Below are 16,143 nucleotides of genomic sequence, written 5' to 3' on the forward strand. Positions count from 1 at the left end.
TTCAATAAACAAGGCATTGCGGAAAGAAATTATATTTTTCTCTTTTGAAAACGTTATGGGCAATGTGCATACAGCATACATAAATATAAATAAAAAAATAAATAATTGTGTCTCTCTGTATATATACATATATATATATATATATACATATATATATATATATATATATATATATATATATATATATATATATATATATATATATATATATATATATATATATATATATATATATATATATATACATACATATATATATACATATATATATACATATATATATACATATATATATATATATACATATATATATACACATATATATATACATATATATATACACATATATATATACATATATATATACATATACATATATATATACATATATATATACATATATATATACATATATATATACATATATATATATATACACATATATATACATACATATATATACATACATATATATACATACATATATATACATACATATATATATATATATATATATATACATACATATATATATATATATATATATATATATATATATATATATATATATATATATATATATATATATATATATATTACAGGCCTTTATATATGTTTTTATTTATTTACTTATTTATGTATGTAAGTTACTGAAATATTGAGTGTAAACACGTAGAATAAATGAAAAACAACATATTGACATTCGTCATAAAAGACAAGAAAGACTGTTAGGAGGCTTCACTTAAGGGGGACATAACTCCATTAGCAGGCAGGACACATGACTCTGCTGGGGTAAATGACGCTAGGGTAAACTTAATCGCATAATCAGGGGGAGTAAACGTTTACCAAATATCTGGAAAATATTTGAATTTTTAACCTTTCCGTTTTACGCTATTTTATTTAAATTGATTTGATTGGTCGGACGCGCTGTGTGGCCTCATTCAGGAGACGGAAAATTAAAAACATCCGGTTATCCAAACAGGATGTTGATGAATCATGCGCGCAAAATTCATGACGTCATAACGGTCTTGATTTTTCTTAAAAATCTTTTTTTTTAAAACATATTACATTAGCTTTCAATAACTTTCATGTTTTTTTTTAAACTTGTTTGAAATAACGTCTTGTCTTTGGTGTTTGTTTTAGGTCACTTTAGTAAAAATGTGTTGCGGGTCACGTTATCCAGATTTTTTAATAATCAATTAAGTCACAGATATGTTTTATATAATAAAAAATTAAGTAATGTTTTGTGACATTTTATTTAAGTTAAGATATGTTAGATAGCCATTGTACAAAATGTGTTGGTGAAAATTATTGTATTAAATTTATATCAGAATCTTTCCTCAACATTAATACCATTATGAATCTAACGGTTTTCGTCTTTTATTCTATGCCGCAAAAAAAAATAAATTAAATAAATTATCATCACTTGTGTGGTTGCTCAGAGTTCACATAACCAAAAGGGTCGGGTGGTTAGAAGCTTCATGCCTGATCTAAAGTACTCAATGATATTGGAAAACAAAGAGCATAATACTTGTAGATATAACAAAACAGGACTGTAGAGAGTAACACAAAAATTGACCTAAAGTTGACCATTTGTTGACCAAGTGTTGACCTAAAGTTGACCAAGTGTTGACCTATAGTTGAGATATTACTGATCACATTATAACCTTAAATAAACTAAGTGTCAAACTAGAACTTTGAATATGTTGACAATTAGTTGACCTAATATATTTACATATTGTTGAAGTAGGATTCGCTAATTGCTGAACATGCTGATAAATTAAAATCTCCAGGATTCTGTTGTTATTTTTTTCAATTTACTTTAACTTCACTAATTAGAACACTAAAACTAGAGCCAGTATTACACTGTGCATTATAAAGCTGGACCTCTACGTTAGATTAACCCACTACACAGCACTTTATTTTGTATAAGTATTGAGCATTCTATGCATTGTTTACGAAATTATATTCCTAGTTGATTTGTCCTTTGTCCCAAGCTATTTATAACAAATATTTAGGCGTAAGATAAATCTAACAATAGTAATAAAATACAAACAATTAACGCACAAACTATTTATATGACTTTACATTTTAAATTTGCGATTAAAGTTTAATTGAATAATAATTGAAAATAAATAATTATTCTTGTAACCAGACTAACACAATTAAAAGTCTGATTGATGCAATTAGTTCTTGTAATTATTCAAAGATAAAAATAGGAGGAATTAATATTAAAGAGCATAATATAACGCTAAAAAGACAAGCAGTAATTATTTCTATTGTGCACTCTATAATATTTGATCACGTTTTTAATCAAAAGATTTATTATTCATTATATATATATATATATATATATATATATATATATATATATATATATATATATATATATATATATATATATATATATATATATATACACTATGTTGAAAGTAGGCCCGATAAAAGTACAGAGAGTGCCTGCATACCTTAACATATTTCTGAAGACTTGTAGAGCCTCTACCGACTGCTATCGATTAGCTAGTACCCATTCAATCGGCTACACGACTCCCAGAATCAATGACGCCAGGGCCCCAGTCTTAATACGTCCCCTGGGGACAGGCTCTTGTGGCGTCAGCTACCTAATTCGTTTTATCTCTTACAGTCTCTTTAATTAAACAAGTAATCTATCCCTTGCTTCTCAGGGCGGCTCGATACCCCTTGCACGGGCCAATCGCAAACAGATGTGGGTCGCAGTTTGCTGAAGAAAGGGGAAGAAAGTCTGTTTGATGTAGAGGTTGTTTTAACCGCGTAAAGGAAACTTGACGGCTGGTTATGTCGGTGTTTGGAAAATTACTTCATTTTAGGATGAAGATTATGTTCTTTTCGTATGTTGGAAGGGATTTTCTACAACACAATTAAGTGTTGCGTATCAATTTGGTATACGCCATATAGGCCGTTGTCTCTTTTTTCAGCCTGCTTTTCTTTCTGGACTTGCTTCTATAACATTTGTCCATTCAAGAACAAACTACAAGGCAGCAGTTGTTTGATTTTGGAGTTGTCTCTCCTTGATGAGTTGCTGTCTCCTAGTATCAACCATCTGCTTGGGAAGCTTTAATTTAGGGGACCATTTTAGAACTTTGGGACTTTTTAAACAATACATTTGGAATAAGATTAGAGTAATGGTGATGACCTTATGTGTAATGTTACGACGTGACCTGGGAGTAGATGGTATGACTGCTAACTCGAAAGTCTCGAGTTTATTACTGAAGGATGGACTTGAGACTATTCTGCTCTGACGAGCACCTGACTTGAGTTAGGTAAAATAAAAGCGGCTTAACATAGCATTGACCACACTGACTGTCTTTTCCAATCTCGAGGAGGACGAAACAAAATTACTCATCTTACCTTGCTTATTGAACGGCATGCCGGTAATGTAATCTGTATTTATACTTTAGTGATAAGTAGTCTTTGAAGATAGACCTGTTTGGTAGATTTAATGCTATTTTTACTTTCTCGTATAAACGAAGTATACAGAAAGTCTTGTAATCGTGGGAAAAAAACAGATTTTTGCAAATCTCGATGTTTTAGGGCTCCTTGAGTCGGAAAAACATAATTTTGCAATCTTGCCCGTATATCTGTGTATATGTGTCCGAGTGTGTGTGTGTGTGTGTGTGTGTGTGTGTAAACACGATAACTTGAGTACCGTTACACCTAGGTTGATGAAATTTCATATATAAGTATTATATTAAAATCGTGGATCTGTATCAACTTTTCAGTGATTTCCGATAACCGGAAGTGGAATATTTTCTACTTTGAATTTTTCAAAAGCCTCTAACTTGAGTAATATTTCAGATAGATAAATGAAATTTCACTTGTAAGTAAAAGATCTAATTGTCTGCCTTCTATCAAATTTTGAGTAATTTCCGTCGACCGAAAATAGTAATTTACGCTATTTCCGATTTCTAAAAAAAAAAACGCCTGTGAATTTATAAAATAGGCCTACTAATATCCCGCACTATTATGCACATTTTATTTGGCGTTCACTTGATGTACAATTACTTTTCTTTACGAGATTCTATTCTATTATAAAAAAAATCAAGTAATTAAAAATGGATTTAAAATATTGTCTATGTCCCGAGCTGCCATCCCCCGTAGTGTTATAAAAGAATATTCGAGAAAGTTTAGGGGAGATCACTCCCGGTTTATTTAGATTATGTTTTTAATTTACTTTAATAAGATTTTCCTGGGCTCCGATACATAACCCCCGGAACATCTTTAACTTCGGAAGGAAAAACCCTGACAAAACCCCTTACGTAAACCTTAGACCGGTAGCCGTGAACGATGTTCTCTGACCAAAAAACGGAATAAATAAATCTTTGGTCTAAAATCATCAACCGTGAAGGAGAACACAAAATAAATAAAACCTTAAATGAAAAATTTGGATCGATCACAAAAAAAACCTTTTTAAAAAATTAAGATAGAAAAGCCTTGAACTAAATTCCTGTAAGGCGAACTTGAATCTTTAAAATAAATTCTATAAAAACAAAACTCAATATTAAAAGGTTTAAACGTTTTTCTTCTCTCATTTTACTTTAACTGTCTCTGTAGACTTGTGTATAGTTTTCTTTAAAATAAGTTTTTATAATTTTTACATTACATAAAAGTTTATGTAATTTTTTATGAAACAAAGTATGTAATTATTAGAAAATGGATTTTCCTCCTTCATGTCCCCATCAAAGTCACTGATGCGTGGGTGACATAATTTCCGTCCCACGCGTGCTTCGTACCCAGGGGTCAGCTGAGGATGTCGTGACGACACGGTTACACCCCCCCCCCCCCACACACACACCCACCCGAGACGCAATAACCCCCGAGTTAATTTCAACTCGCCTAGGGCTTGTAGCTGACAGATGCATCGCGCAGGACACTCGGATCTAATTGATTCAATTAATTACCAGACGGGTGTAAAACCGGGCGTTTATACTTATTGCGTGCGGCATTTAATGAAGTTTGTTTCGTTTTTAGGACACGTTGCTTATGATAGTTTTACATTAACTTATAAATCATATTTCTATAATTACTTACATAGTGTTATGGTAGTGTGGTGAGGCAGGGGTAAAATTATTGGGTGGTGATGATGGGGAATATGTACAATATACATACACAAATATATATATATATATATATATATATATATATATATATATATATATATATATATATATATATATATATATATATATATATATAATACATGTACTTGTGTGTTTGTAACCAGAAGGAGTTAAGATACGAAACAGTTTGCACAGTATTGAAACTTAAATAATATTTTTGCGCATTTTCGAAGTACAACATTTGAATTTATGTGTTCTAAATATGCATGAAGAGCGTACCTTAAAACATGTCTGAATTATATGAGAAAAAAAGTGTATTTTATTTCATACTTGTAATAGCTTGTTTTACAAATTATCGATTAAATGTTTAAGTAATTAACTGTCACAATTTGGATTACGGCCCTTGAACAACTTGTTTAATGTTTGCAAGGGAGATAACATAAGGTTAGCGCTTCGAATAAAGCATATGTTGCACTGGATTCCCCCTATAAGATAACGTTCATATCGGTATCGTCTGGCATTTTTATATGAGTTTGAAAGCTGGTGCTTACAATAACAAAATGTACAAAGCATCGCCCGTACATTTATGTGGGTGTCTAGGAGACGTGCGCTGCGTTTATCGTTTTATTTCTATAAGGATCTTATTGCAAGTTTCTTTTTCTCTCAAAGTACGGGATGGTGATACTAGCGAGTGAATGGGGTGGAAGGTGGGGAGGGGTGGAAGTATTTAGATATATCAAAATGTAAAGCCATAGGAATACTGCAAAAGTTGGATTCAGCCTTTGGGGGGAGGGGGGTGGAAGTGTTGAGACAGATTACAATGTGGTGCTAGAGAAATGCTGTAAAAGTTGGATACAGCCTTTGGGGGGGAGGGGGGTGGAAGTGTTGAGACAGATTACAATGTGGTGCTAGAGAAATGCTGTAAAAGTTGGATACAGCCTTTGGGGAGAGGGGGGGGGTGGAAGTGTTGAGACAGATTACAATGTTGTGCTAGACAAATGCTGAGACAGATTAAAATGTGGTGTTAGAGAAATGTTGAGACAGATTAAAATGTGGTGCTATAGAAATGTTGAGAGGGATTAAAATGTGGTGTTAGAGAAATGTGGAGACAGATTAAAATGTGGTGCTAGAGAAATGTGGAGACAGATTAAAATGTGGTGTTAGAGAAATGTTGAGACAGATTAAAATGTGGTGTTAGAGAAATGTTGAGAGGGATTAAAATGTGGTGTTAGAGAAATGTGGAGACAGATTAAAATGTGGTGCTAGAGAAATGTGGAGACAGATTAAAATGTGGTGTTAGAGAAATGTTGAGAGGGATTAAAATGTGGTGTTAGAGAAATGTGGAGACAGATTAAAATGTGGTGCTAGAGAAATGTGGAGACAGATTAAAATGTGGTGTTAGAGAAATGTTGAGACAGATTAAAATGTGGTGCTAGAGAAATGTGGAGACAGATTAAAATGTGATGCTAGAGAAATGTGGAGACAGATTAAAATGTGGTGCTAGAGAAATGTTGAGAGGGATTAAAATGTGATGCTAGAGAAATGTTGAGAGGGATTAAAATGTGATGCTAGAGAAATGTGGAGACAGATTAAAATGTGGTGCTAGAGAAATGTGGAGACAGATTAAAATGTGGTGTTAGAGAAATGTTGAGACAGATTAAAATGTGGTGCTAGAGAAATGTGGAGACAGATTAAAATGTGGTGTTAGAGAAATGTTGAGACAGATTAAAATGTGGTGCTAGAGAAATGTTGAGAGGGATTAAAATGTGGTGTTAGAGAAATGTGGAGACAGATTAAAATGTGGTGTTAGAGAAATGTTGAGACAGATTAAAATGTGATGCTAGAGAAATGTGGAGAGGGATTAAAATGTGGTGTTAGAGAAATGTTGAGACAGATTACAATGTGGTGTTAGAGAAATGTGGAGACAGATTAAAATGTGGTGTTAGAGAAATGTTGAGACAGATTAAAATGTGGTGCTAGAGAAATGTTGAGACAGATTAAAATGTGGTGCTAGAGAAATGTTGAGAGGGATTAAAATGTGGTGTTAGAGAAATGTGGAGACAGATTAAAATGTGGTGCTAGAGAAATGTGGAGACAGATTAAAATGTGGTGTTAGAGAAATGTTGAGACAGATTAAAATGTGGTGCTAGAGAAATGTGGAGACAGATTAAAATGTGGTGCTAGAGAAATGTGGAGACAGATTAAAATGTGGTGTTAGAGAAATGTTGAGACAGATTAAAATGTGGTGCTAGAGAAATGTGGAGACAGATTAAAATGTGATGCTAGAGAAATGTGGAGACAGATTAAAATGTGGTGCTAGAGAAATGTTGAGAGGGATTAAAATGTGATGCTAGAGAAATGTTGAGAGGGATTAAAATGTGATGCTAGAGAAATGTGGAGACAGATTAAAATGTGGTGCTAGAGAAATGTGGAGACAGATTAAAATGTGGTGTTAGAGAAATGTTGAGACAGATTAAAATGTGGTGCTAGAGAAATGTGGAGACAGATTAAAATGTGGTGTTAGAGAAATGTTGAGACAGATTAAAATGTGGTGCTAGAGAAATGTTGAGAGGGATTAAAATGTGGTGTTAGAGAAATGTGGAGACAGATTAAAATGTGGTGTTAGAGAAATGTTGAGACAGATTAAAATGTGATGCTAGAGAAATGTGGAGAGGGATTAAAATGTGGTGTTAGAGAAATGTTGAGACAGATTACAATGTGGTGTTAGAGAAATGTGGAGACAGATTAAAATGTGGTGTTAGAGAAATGTTGAGACAGATTAAAATGTGGTGCTAGAGAAATGTTGAGACAGATTAAAATGTGGTGCTAGAGAAATGTTGAGAGGGATTAAAATGTGGTGTTAGAGAAATGTTGAGACAGATTAAAATGTGGTGCTAGAGAAATGTTGAGAGGGATTAAAATGTGGTGTTAGAGAAATGTGGAGACAGATTAAAATGTGGTGCTAGAGAAATGTTGAGAGGGATTAAAATGTGGTGTTAGAGAAATGTGGAGACAGATTAAAATGTGATGCTAGAGAAATGTTGAGAGGGATTAAAATGTGGTGTTAGAGAAATGTTGAGACAGATTAAAATGTGGTGCTAGAGAAATGTTGAGACAGATTAAAATGTGGTGTTAGAGAAATGTGGAGACAGATTAAAATGTGGTGCTAGAGAAATGTTGAGAGGGATTAAAATGTGGTGCTAGAGAAATGTTGAGACAGATTACAATGTGGTGTTAGAGAAATGCTGTGAAAGATTGAAGGCAGTCTTTGAATAGAGTGTAAAGAAACGGACTGATGTGTTGGCAACTTTGTCAAGTGGAAGATGTTGATTGCATGCATGGAAGTGGCTATTTGTTCCCGTTGTTGGAAGCTGTGAATAAATTATCGTTGTGCATCTCTCCTCGCACATGCTTGATAATGTGGCGTTGACATTCCTTCCTATACGAGATCACGTTGTTAGTGTGTTCGTCAGTCTGTGGTTTTTGTCTCAGCTGCTCATTACAACTAAAATATTATTTGTAGCCATAAATTAAATATTTGTTTTTAACTTATAAAACTAACCCTTAAGTGAAATGAATTAAAGCAATACACACACACACACACACACACACACACATATATATATATATATATATATATATATATATATATATATATATATATATATATATATATATATATATATACATACATATAGCTCCATAGTCTAATAGACAAATGGAAGATGAGAAGAGCCAGATGTTGCCCATGTATCTGGGCCCCTCACCCCTCACAACTGATGGTCCCAAGAGACAGGGCTTCCATGTACAGCTTGGAATCAGCACTGTCGCAGGAGCTGCCGAAAATAAACCAAAGTTTGTAATTATATCGTCTAAGAGAGAGGGTCCGCTTTGTTTGATTACAGAGTTGTCCTGTCCTAAGCAAGCTGCTGTCCTCAGCTAATGAACCTCATCTGTTCGCAGGTTCGAACTCGTGACTTTCGAGTTAGCAACGAGTTTCGCCTAACCAATCCGCCCCAAAAAAAGCGATAGAGATAAAATATGGGCTAGATTTCAGAAATATTACCACGTATAGTAGTGAGATTTTACTTTAGTCAGATTTTTAAAAAAATAATTAAACTGCAAAATAATTACTCTCTGTGATATAGATCTACTGTCACTAGCGGCTAAACCTGCGCTCATTAGCCAGGTTAAATAGATCATTCTCTCACCCACACTACCAGCCGTTATACCCGTGGGTTACCACATTTTTCTCACCCACACTACCAGCCGTTAGACAGGTGTTAGCGCGAGGCTTTGACTTCCTCCCTCCCCCCCCCCCCCAGGGTATCGGGCCTCATGAGGGACAACTCCTTCAGGGTCCACCCACCAAACGACTTCCCGAATTCGTAACTCACGGAAGTTCTACTTCCAGTCTACGCCATTACCAAGAGAATTACTGAGAGATCCAATTACACAATAGACCTACTAACCAACTAGCCATACCCTTAACTTATTGAGAGATCCAATCAAATTATAGACCTGGCAGCCAAACCTTAAACTTATTGAGAGATCCGATAAAAGTAGACATAGTAACCATAACCTTAACTAAATGAGAAATACGATAAAAGTAGACCTAGTAACCATAACCTTAACTAAATGAGAAATACGATAAAAATAGACCTGATAACCATAACCTGAACTTAATGAGACATACGATAAAAGTAGACCTAGTAACAATAACCTTAACTAAATGAGAAATACGATAAAAGTAGACCTAGTAACCATAACCTGAACTTAATGAGACATACGATACAATTAGACCTAGTAACCATAACTTATAGATAGTTATGGTTTCATTGTTTCTATATATTAAGGTCTAATTAAAAATCTTACTTGATTACTAGTTCCAGTTTTAATGAAACCCCCTTCTCCTCCGTACCCCCACCTCCCCCTTCTCCTCCCCACCCCAAAAAAAATCCTACCTAGAAGAAAGGGGCTACAGGACATTACCCCCCTGGATATTTCCCCCCCGGACATTTCCCCCCCGTATTTACCCCCCGGAGCAATTACCCCCCTGTCAATTACCCCCCTGTCAATTACCCCCCTGGGGAATTACCCCCTCCCCCCTCTCAAGTTAAAATCCTAACTCTAACTAGAATTTTATACCTATATACTACTTTAATCCAAACCTTGAAAAAGACCAAAACCTAAGCATCCACCTTAGCCTAAAACTTCACACAAAACCAAAACCAAAGCTAGACACAATCCTAACCCTAACACTAGCTTTAACCCTAACCCTAACCCTAATCTTAACCCTAACCCTAGCCATAGCCCTAACCCTAACCCTAACCCAAGCCCTAAACATAACCCTAACCCTAACCCTAACCCCAGCCCTAACCCTAGCCCTAGCCCTAACCCTAACCCTAACCCTAACCCTAACCCTAACCCTAACCCTAACCCTAACCCTAGCCCTAACCCTAAACCTAAACCTAAACCTAACCCTAACCCTAACTCTAACCCTGTCCGGGGGGGGGGGGGGTAATGTCCTACTGGGCGGGGGGGTAATTGACAGGGGGGGTAATTGACAGGGGGGGTAATTACTCTGGGGGGTAATGTCGGGGGGGAAATATCCGGGGGGTAATTGACAGGGGGGAAATGCCCTGTTCCCGAAGAAAGGTAAGTGTACTATTCTCGTGTAATGTGAAGTGATGTTTGTTTTGGAACTCGCCAAACGTCGTCTATTTTGTTAAAAAATTGTTAGCGTTAGGGACATGGTACGCAATTTTACGGTCATCTTGTTTTAAGTATTGGCAATTTAGCTTTAGTATCCCATTGATGATGCACATTAACATATTTCGTATTTATAATTTTTTAAACTTTGCACGCTATATCCCAAACACCAAATTTAAAATTACTATTCTAGTTGATGAATTGTAATAAAAAAAAAACAATACTCCAAAACATAGCGTCCATTAAGTAAGTCCAGTACCAGATCTAGAAAGTTCCGTCTCGACCATCCTGTGAGCGAAACTCGTCCGGCAACATCTCGCCGTGAGAGACCGCGAGCAAGCGCCGGCTGTCTCGTGCCGCACACCCCACAATGGCGGCGCCAGACAAATCTGCCACAATGGGGCCGCCGGTTATGCCAGCGCTGGCACCGTTCAGTAATTAATCGGGCAGGGCCGGCAATCTGCGCGACTTGTTCCATGATGAGAAGGGGGGAAATTGAAAATATTTTTTATGTGATTGTTTCTTAAAGAAGTAGAAGCTGGATTTTATGGTCTGGATATAGATATCATTATGGTAAGATTTCAGACTTTAGTATGTTTTTTTTTTATTTTTCAGGTTTTATTACAAACTAGGCATACTGCCTAGCTTCGCTTAGGTTTTCAAAAACATTTGATAATTTGAATAGTAATTATTAGGTTATAGATGAGGCGTGGAGTGCTTAAATGTAAACAGTAATGCTAATTTTAGAGAAGATGTTGTAGGCCTATGCTCTTTAACATCAGCTTTTAGAGAAAGTGTTCGAAAGTACGCAATTTATAACTAAGATGGAAATAGAACTACAGAGGTTCCATGAACAGTATATCTCATAATTTATATTACATTGACTTTTAAAATTAATTTTTTATTTAATTATGATACGTAGCTTAATTAATAACTTATTTTTATCTAAAACAAATGCTATACTTTGTCGTTTTCTGTTTCTGTTTAAAATAGTATACAATTATTTGAAAAATAATTATTTAAAAAGGTTACCTCCCTTGGAAATTAACCGAATGACGTATCTCTGTGTTTACTTTTTTTTTAAACAAACAGTTACTATGCTTATATAAGAAAATACGATATATAAACATATTTAACGACTACAATAGCTTTTTCCGACGGGATTAAAGTTTTTTTGTTACCCTCCAGGGTCGGTCTACGACCTCAAATAATATAAACGGGATCGATCGTCAAATTATTTATATATATCTCATATAAGGAGAATTTCACTCGCGGTCATCATTTAGCACTGGTCGAGGGCTTTGAGTCTGACCAACAGTTTTTCCATACGGCCTAGTCATCTATAGAAGTGTATGCAAAACATTAGCATGATGTACAGAGGTTAAGTAACGTAAAAATTGTGTTGAAATTACCCTGTTTTTTTCCATACAATACAAAGATTATATAGGGAAATACGACTGGTCAGTTTTGACCCCTTTACGAAGTTTTCCCAGATATGCCGAGTTTTTTGTGACACCCCAAGGCGTTCTCCTACCACCTCACAAAATATCAAGGGGGGTCGTCGGAGGAAATTTTTTTTCGTAATAGAGCTCATATAAAGAGAATTTCACTCGCGGTCACATTTTAGCCATCGTCGAGGGCTCTGAGTGAAACCGACAGTTTTCCCTAAAGGTCAAGCCATTGACCTAAGAGTATGCAAAAATTTAGCCAGATATACTGAGTTTAAGTACCCTAAAGCCTGCGTTGAAATGACCCTCTGTTTTTCCCATAAAATACAAAGATTATATAGGGAAATACGACTGGTCAGTTTTGACCCATTTCCCGATTTTTCCCGGACATGGCGAGTTTTTTGTGACACCCCAAGGCGTTCTCCTACCACCTCACAAAATTTCAAGCGGGGTCGTCGGAGGAAATTTTTTTTCGTAATAGAGCTCATATAAAGAGAATTTCACTCGCGGTCACATTTTAGCCCTCGTCGAAGGCTTTGAGTGAAACCGACAGTTTTCCCTAAAGTTCAAGCCATTGACCTAAGAGTATGCAAAAATTTAGCCAGATATACTGAGTTTAAGTACCCTAAAGCCTGCGTTGAAATGACCCTCTGTTTTTCCAATAAAATACAAAGATTATATAGGGAAATACGACTGGTCAGTTTTGACCCCTTTACGAAGTTTTCCCAGATATGCCGAGTTTTTTGTGACACCCCAAGGCGTTCTCCTACCACCTCACAAAATATCAAGGGGGGTCGTCGGAGGAAATTTTTTTTCGTAATAGAGCTCATATAAAGAGAATTTCACTTGCGGTCACTGTTTAGCCCTCGTCGAGGGCTTTGAGTAAAACCGACAGTTTTCCCTAAAGGTCAAGCCATTTACCTAAGAGTATGCAAAAAATTAGCCAGATATACTGAGTTTAAGTACCCTAAAGTCTGCGTTGAAATGACCCTATGTTTTTCCCATAAAATACAAAGATTATATAGGGAAATACGACTGGTCAGTTTTGACCCCTTTACGAAGTTTTCCCAGATATGCCGAGTTTTTTGTGACACCCCAAGGCGTTCTCCTACCACCTCACAAAATATCAAGGGGGGTCGTCGGAGGAAAAAATTTTTCGTAATAGAGCTCATATAAAGAGAATTTCACTCGCGGTCACTTTTTAGCCCTCGTCGAGGGCTTTGAGTGAAACCGACAGTTTTCCCTAAAGGTCAAGCCATTTACCTAAGAGTATGCAAAAAATTAGCCAGATATACTGAGTTTAAGTACCCTAAAGTCTGCGTTGAAATGACCCTATGTTTTTCCCATAAAATACAAAGATTATATAGGGAAATACAACTGGTCAGTTTTGACCCCTTTACGAAGTTTTCCCAGATATGCCGAGTTTTTTGTGACACCCCAAGGCGTTCTCCTACCACCTCACAAAATATCAAGGGGGGTCGTCGGAGGAAAAAATTGTTCGTAATATAGCTCATATAAAGAGAATTTCACTCGCGGTCACTTTTTAGCCCTCGTCGAGGGCTTTGAGTAAAACCGACAGTTTTCCCTAAAGGTCAAGCCATTTACCTAAGAGTATGCAAAAAATTAGCCAGATATACTGAGTTTAAGTACCCTAAAGTCTGCGTTGAAATGACCCTATGTTTTTCCCATAAAATACAAAGATTATATAGGGAAATACGACTGGTCAGTTTTGACCCCTTTACGAAGTTTTCCCAGATATGCCGAGTTTTTTGTGACACCCCCAGGCATTCTCCTACCACCTCACAAAATTTCAAGGGGGGTCGTCGGAGGAAATTTTTTTTCGTAATAGAGCTCATATAAAGAGAATTTCACTCGCGGTCACTTTTTAGCCCTCGTCGAGGGCTCTGAGTAAAACCGACAGTTTTCCCTAAAGGTCAAGCCATTTACCTAAGAGCATGCAAAAATGTAGCCAGAAGTAAAGAGGGTAAGTGCCCTAAAATCCGTTTTGAAATGACCCTCTGTTTTTCCCATAAAATACAAAGATTATATAGGGAAATACGACTGGTCAGTTTTGACCCATTTCCCGATTTTTCCCGGACATGGCGAGTTTTTTGTGACACCCCAAGTCGTTCTCCTACCACCTCACAAAATTTCAAGGGGGGTCGTCGGAGGAAAAAAATTTTCGTAATAGAGCTCATATAAAGAGAATTTCACTCGCGGTCACTTTTTAGCCCTCGTCGAGGGCTTTGAGTGAAACTGACAGGTCTGCCCTACGGCCAAGCCATTTACCTATACGCATGCCAAAACTTAGCCAGATGTAAAGAAGGTAAGTGCCCTAAAATCCGTTTTGAAATGACCCTCTGTTTTCCCCATAAAATACAAAGATTATATAGGGAAATACAACTGGTCAGTTTTGACCCACTTCCCGATTTTTCCGAGATATGCCGAGTTTTTTTTGACACCCCAAGGCGTTCTCCTACCACCTCACAAAATTTCAAGGGGGGTCGTCGGAGGAAATTTTTTTTCGTAATATAGCCCATATAAGGCGCCGGTCAGTCGAGGTCAGTTTTGACCCCCTCTCCGTAATTTTTTCGGCCAACCGTCACCGGCCCTCGTGTTCTATCGCCCGAAGGCACCATCGTGCCAAATTTGACGCGCCTGCGGCGCCGGGAAGTGCCCTATCGGGCACTTGACCACTTTGCTTTATATATATAGACTAGGCATTCTGCCTAGCTTCGCTTAGGTTTTCAAAAACATTTGATGATTTGAATACTAATTATTTGGTGATGGATGAGGCGTGGAGTTCTTAAATCTAAACAGTAATGCTAATTTTAGAGAAGATGTTGTATGTTGTTTAATATCCGCTTTCGAAAATACGCAATTTATAACTAAGATGGAAATAGAACTACAGAGGTTCCGTGAACAGTATATCTCACAATTTATATTACATTGACTTTTAAAATTAAATTTTTATTTAATTATGATACGTAGCTTAATTAACAACTTATTTTTTTTTAAAACAAATGCTATACTTTGTCGTTTTCTGTTTCTGTTTAAAATAGTATACAATTATTTGAAAAATAATTATTTAAAAAGGTTACCTCCCTTGAAAATTAACCGAATGACGTATGTCAGTGTTTACTTTTTTTTTTAAACAGTTACTATGCTTATATAAGAAAATACGATATATAAACATATTTAACGTCTACAATGGCTTTTTCCGACGGGAATAAAGTTTTTTTGTTACCCTCCAGGGTCGGTCTACGACCTCAAATAATATTAAGGGGATCGATCGTCAATTTATTTATATATATCTCATATAAGGAGAATTTCACTCGCGGTCATCTTTTAGCACTGGTCAAGGGCTTTGAGTCTGACCAACAGTTTTTCCATACGGCCTAGTCATCTATAGAAGTGTATGCAAAACATTAGCATGATGTACAGAGGTTAAGTAACGTAAAAATTGTGTTGAAATTACCCTGTTTTTCCCATAAAATACAAAGATTATATAGGGAAATACGACTGGTCAGTTTTGACCCCTTTACGAAGTTTTCCCAGATATGCCGAGTTTTTTGTGACACCCCAAGGCGTTCTCCTACCACCTCACAAAATATCAAGGGGGGTCGTCGGAGGAAATTTTTTTTCGTAATAGAGCTCATATAAAGAGAATTTCACTTGCGGTCACTTTTTAGCCCTCGTCGAGGGCTTTGAGTAAAACCGACAGTTTTCCCTAAAGGTCAAGCCATTTACCTAAGAGTATGCAAAAAATTAGCCAGATATACTGAGTTTAAGTACCCTAAAGTCTGCGTTGAAATGACCCTATGTTTTTCCCATAAAATACAAAGATTATATAGGGAAATACAACTGGTCAGTTTTGACCCCTTTAC

The sequence above is a fragment of the Physella acuta genome, unplaced genomic scaffold, assembly GCF_028476545.2.
Source record: "Physella acuta isolate Inbredline_101_S28 unplaced genomic scaffold, ASM2847654v3 ptg000650l, whole genome shotgun sequence".
NCBI lineage: Eukaryota > Metazoa > Mollusca > Gastropoda > Physidae > Physella > Physella acuta.